This window comes from Triticum dicoccoides, chromosome 7B, assembly GCF_002162155.2.
Source record: "Triticum dicoccoides isolate Atlit2015 ecotype Zavitan chromosome 7B, WEW_v2.0, whole genome shotgun sequence".
In the NCBI taxonomy this organism is placed as follows: domain Eukaryota; kingdom Viridiplantae; phylum Streptophyta; class Magnoliopsida; order Poales; family Poaceae; genus Triticum; species Triticum dicoccoides.
Genome location: NC_041393.1, coordinates 501752752 through 501758459, shown reverse-complemented (window position 1 = coordinate 501758459; position 5708 = coordinate 501752752). Strand labels below are relative to the sequence as shown.

At 47.3% G+C, this 5708-nt stretch overlaps 1 pseudogene; it reads right to left on the bottom strand.

Moving 5' to 3' along the window:
• Window positions 1-2533: 2533 nt before the first annotated feature.
• On the bottom strand, window positions 2534-4893 carry LOC119339039 (annotated as a pseudogene).
• Between the last annotated feature and the right edge of the window lie 815 nt (window positions 4894-5708).

The following is a 5708-nucleotide window of genomic DNA, read 5'->3' as shown; positions in this document are numbered from 1 at the left end:
TTTGCAACTTACTAAACCATACTCCTTGCGGAAAACATGTGGTAGTACAGGGAAGGAAATGAGAGGAACTGGACCGTTACGGTTTGACACTGAAGTCACATAGTCTGGCATAAGACTGGCATGCTACGACACTGCCATCTTACCCATCCTCATGCCAACACATGGCCATTCATACTCACATCCATCCACTTATGGATCGTCGAACTCACTTACCTCAATATTGCATAAAATAACGTTCATCGATATGCTCCTCAACATGCCAGGAAACTAACTAAATGCAAAACATGCCAAGACACTCATCATATCAAAAGTTCAGACATGCTTGCCTGGTTCAGAGTAGTCGGACCCTAGCTCGGTGAAGTTCGCGGCTCCGTCACCTCCTTCGGTATCTACGGTATAAAGAAAATATATGCGCTATCGTAAATACCAAGGAGTGCACAAAAATATTCCAAATATTTTTCAAATAAATCTGATAAAAAACTAGACAAAATTTTAAAGAGAACAGAAAAAGAATCAATCAAAAATACTTTTCTGTTTAAAAGTTATAAGGGTTTTTGTCCAGGGACTCATCTGTAATGAAACAGAAGATTTCCAGGGGGTAGCTTATAAACACAGAAAACGCTTCGGCAGAAACTACGCCTGCCCAAAGGGAAAACACATTTTGCCTGAAGGCGCTTTCAGAAAACGATTCAATAGAGAGGGCAGAGAGGCTGATGGTGGGGTCCCACTCGTTAGGTTTGAACTTTCAAAGGGGGGGGGGGACGAAGCTCATCAGCGCCCGAGAGCCGCGGTGGTCGCCGGCGGCGATCCACGGCGAGGCAGGGGGATCGGAGGGTACCTCCGTGCTCAGGGCGCCATTCCGCGTCGGTTGGTGGTGGTGGTGGTCGCCGGCGAGTACCACGTCGACGGCGAGCTTTGCTCCGGCGGACGGCGGCTCGGGTGGTCGAGGGACTCGTCGGAGAGGGCTGCAGAGATCAAATTGAGGAGGGGGTTAGGCTCCTGGTAGCTAGAGAGGGTAACGGACGGGGTTTGGGCGCCGGAGATGGCCTCACCGGAGCGAATTGTGGTGGAGGCCGAGGCGGATCGGGGCGGCCGGAGTTGGGGGAGGAGACCTCCTCGAGGTCCTCCTAGTGGCCTGGCGGGGCGTTGGTGAGGAGTGGTGATGATGCGTGCACGAGGGTGAGCTCGGGGGCCCTTTATATAGGCGGCCCGAGGCGGTTGCCGTGAACGGGGGTCTCCGGCGAGTGATTACGGCGGCGCTGTGGATGAGCAGTGGGATTAGGGGCTTGGGCATCGCCGTTGGGGTTCACCGGTTCCATTTAGGTGCTAATCGGGCTGGGATTTGGTACTAGGGGCGAGCTCGACAGAACGGGGGTGGCGCGGCCCGTCGGCGGCAGGGAGCACGTTCCGTGCTTGCCGGGCCACGGTGGCGGTGCCACGGGCGTGCGCTGGCACACATGAGGCCACGCGGAGAGCAGAGGGGCGATGGGCGGCGCAGAACGGCGTTGAGCTGCCGTTCTTGTCCCCTGTCGGCCGCCACGGGAGGTCCCAACGCCGCAGAAGACGCCGGCGAGGGCGGGCCAGCGTGCCACCGACGCCAGGAAGAGGCCAAGTGCGCGTGTGGTGCTCCAGACAGTAGGAAGAGGCGGCGAGGAACGTGCCAAGTGCACTGTGAACGCGTGAGTGAAGCTGACGAACGCAAAATGACACTGAAGTCTGAATTTTTTTGAATTTTGAATAGCAACAGTGCATGCAAGGTGTTCGACAGAATGAATTTGGCCTCTGCTGATTTTTCCTTGAGCTTATTTTTGGTGGAGTGGCTACTCATTGCTCCAGTAGGCTGCATGATTTTTGGTGGAATTTTTGGAGGAGTGTAGATATGAATTTCACCAAATTTGGCAAATCTGGTCCAAACTTGCAGAGACTGAATTTGGAAAAATTTGAAAAGAGGAGGAGTGGATCAAGATGGTTTTGGGTTGTGGGTACAAAGGACTATCCAGGAGAGTTGGTTTGAGGTCAAAACTCAAATGCAATAGGGTACTTGCTTTGAAAATCACTCAGGCTCCAAATAATTTTCAGAAATGATTTGAGAGGAAAAATAATTAGAATAAAATCCAAAACTTGCTTGGATTAGTTGGGACAGAGAACTTAGGTTGATCACAAGGAGTAGGGGAGGTTTTGGAGGGGCTTTATCACATGGGCAAAAATGCAAAGTCATGGGTGGTTTTCAAGATATGAAAATCCCAAGTTTTCATAGAGTTTCATTTTAAAATAAAAAGATTAAACTCCCAAAATGAATTTGAGAGGGAACCAACAGAGAAGAAGTTTCAAAAGGTCAAACACCAAAGTTTGAAAAAAATAAAATCCTTGCCAAAGCAAAGGAAGTTTTTTTTGAGGAATTGGACAGTGGGAGAGGCTCCCACTGTGTTTGTATTACTCAAAAGCAGGGTACAATGTACATGGCGTTTTTACCTGGCGCCTTACCTCCACGTGTGGAGGCTAGGGCTACTACTACTTTATATGGTGGGGGCAATCAAGGGGGTTCTAAGCTAATTACAAAGGAGAGAATAAAGTCTCTCACATCTTCTCTGGTTCTATGTTGGAGCAGGGCAAAGTCATGTTTGAAACGTTGGAGCCATGATAGAATAGTTGGTGGGATGCTTCTGAAATGTTTGTTATTCCTCTCTTTCCAAATGCTCCAAGCCGCTTGAAGGAAAACATCCATGAACATGGGACTGCTCCAATCATGAGCCGCTATGCTGATCCACCGAAGCCTTGAACCAGTTTGCTGCCAAGTTATCCCTAGAATGGACCAACATCGTTGGCTAAAGGGGCACTGGAAGATCATGTGTTCGACAGTCTCTTCAATTTGCTGATCACAAAGAAGGCAGTTGTAATCGCCCCCAATATTGTAGTGTCTCCTCTTTAGCATGTTACGTGTGTTTAAGCGGTCAGAGAGAAGAAGCCACCCAAAAACCTTAATTTTGAGCGTTGACCTGGCTGCCCAGAGCCACTTGTATGATTGATGTGCATGCACCTCTCGAAAATAGAATTTGTAGTATTTGATGGCCTTAAAACCACTGAGCCCCAACAGTAAGTCCAGTTATCGTGTGGGGTCGGATCAGTAGCGTTGCCAACATGCCTCACCTCTTGCTGAAGATCATGGATTTCTTGCATTGCTTGGACTGATAGTGGGAGGTGAAACGTTTCATGCAGAGATGTGGATCCCAGGAAATCCTTAACCGAAATATCTTCATTTTTTGCAAAGGAGAAGGCGCTCTGGTACTTTTCATCGAGAGTGGCGTCGAGCCACAGGTCTTTCCACATGAGCACTGTAGCTCCATCATGCACAATGGCTTTAGAAATCCCTCTGTAAATCGGGGTGAGTTTGAGAACATCTCTCCACCAGAATGATCCGCATGGTTCCATGGCATGGGGGATTTTGTTTGTATAGTATGTGGACCACACAAGCTCCACCCAAGGTACATCGTGCTTGTTGTAGAATTTATGCAGATATTTGAGAAGGAGGGCATCGCTTTGTACGCGTAGGTTGATTATACCAAGGCCTCCAGACTGTTTTGGTCTACACACCATACTCCAGGCCGCAAGGGAATTGCATTTGTCCTCATGTTCTGTCTTCTTTGTCCATAGACACTTCCTTCGCAGTTTATCAAGCAGTTCAATTATCTTAGGAGGCAGTCTGAGAGTGCACAAAGCAAAGATGACTAGTGAAGTGATCATGGTATTGAGTAGAGACAGCCTGGCTCCATACGACATCAAGGCCAGAGTGCTTGACATCCGACGTTCCATTGTACAAACAAGCGGCATTAAATCTTGAACTGAGGGCTTGGTTGTCCCGAGAGGTAATCCTAGGTAAGTGAAGGGCATGGAACCAACATTACATCCAAATATATTGGAGATCTCATTGTAGCAGGCACCCTCACAGTTAATTGGGATCAGTGTGGACTTGTGGAAGTTTATCTTGAGCCCAATGGAGTCAGCGTAGTCAGTGAAAATGTTTTTGATTGTGAGGGCTTGGACCGGGCATGCGGGAAGAAGAATGAGCGTGTCGTCCGCGTATTGTATCACAGGGTAGTCGTGTTGGTTCTCTCTGGGGAACGGTAGCTGGATTCGGCCATGTCTGAAAGCGTCATTGATTGCGGCCTGTAAGAGGTCAGCCGCCAATACAAAAATCAATGGAGAGAATGGGTCACCCTGTCGAACACCACATTTACAGTTAAATTGACGACCCGGGACCCCATTTAGAAGCACCGCTGACTTGCCAGAGGAGAAAATGCATTTTACCCAATTGAGCCATCTGTCATCAAATCCCATATGCTGCATAATCATAAGCATAGCATCATGTTCGATCGTATCAAAGGCCTTTGCGAAATCCAGTTTTAGGAGGATGATCTTTTCCTTGGAGGCTTGACACTGATGGATATATTCGAATGCCCAGGCGAGACAGTCCTGTAGTGATCGGCCTTTTAGGAATCCATATTGGTTTCGATGAACGATTTTAAGAATGAGCTTTTGTAGTCGGTTGGCAAGAAGTTTTGTGAGAATCTTAAGACAACAATTCAACAAAGTGATTGGTCTAAAATCAGAGACATTCTCTGGGGAGCGAACCTTAGGAATGAGTGTAATAAACCCCTCATTGATGCTTTCAAGATTTAGTGTCCCCTCATAGAACTGGTTGCATAGATCATAGAAGTCGTTCTTAATAATATGCCAGCATTTTTTGATAAAGATACCAGAGAAACCATCTGGTCCTGGAGCTTGGTCGGTCGGCATTTCGTTAACGATCACATCTATCTCCTGCTTGGTGAAGGGGACAGTAAGTGTCTCTAGTCCCTCAACTTTTTTGATGATATCAGGGAGGTTGAATTTCATTTGGAATTCGCCTGATTTCCCCAACCACTCTTTAAATGTATGATAAATGATTGCCTCTTTACCCGCGTGGTCATCTACGACCGATCCATCCGAGAGTTTGAGTGTTGGTATTGTGTTTCGTCTGTATCTCTCCGATGCCAGAGCTTTCAGAAATTTAGGGTCTTCGTCTCCAAATTTGATCCAACGGATAGTGCATCTTTTTTGCCAGTATTGTCGTTGATAGCCCAACAACCGAAGGAGGTGCCTTTTCAGGATTGTCCTGAAGTTATGCTCTGGTGTGGAGAGGGCTCTAATGTTTTCAATAGCATCAAGATTGGCTAATGCAAGATTAGAATTGTCGATCACCACTGTTAGTTTAGAGAATCTTTTACTCCGCCGCTTCAACTCATATCTGAGTGCTTTGAATTTTCTGGCTAGCAAAGTGGCTGCATTGGAGGTATGCTTGAAGGTTCTTGACCAGACCGATTGGACTAACTCAAAGAAACCAGGATGTTCAGTCCAATAAGATTCGAACCTAAAAATTTTACTGCGTGGAATGGATATTTCAATTTTCACCACACACGGGATATGATCAGAAACTGGTTTTCCCAAGGGCACCACTAGTGTGTTGGGGTATGAAGATGTCCAATTGTTGGAAGTGAGGAACCAGTCTAACTGTTCGAGCAGTGGATCAATCTGCATATTGCTCCATGTGTAGGCCCTGCCCTTGATTGGCAGTTCAATTAGCTGATTCGATCGAATGATGTCGTTGAAAGTGATCATGTCATTTGGATTACCTCCAGGCTTGTTCCTGTTGTCGGGGCCATGTATGTAAT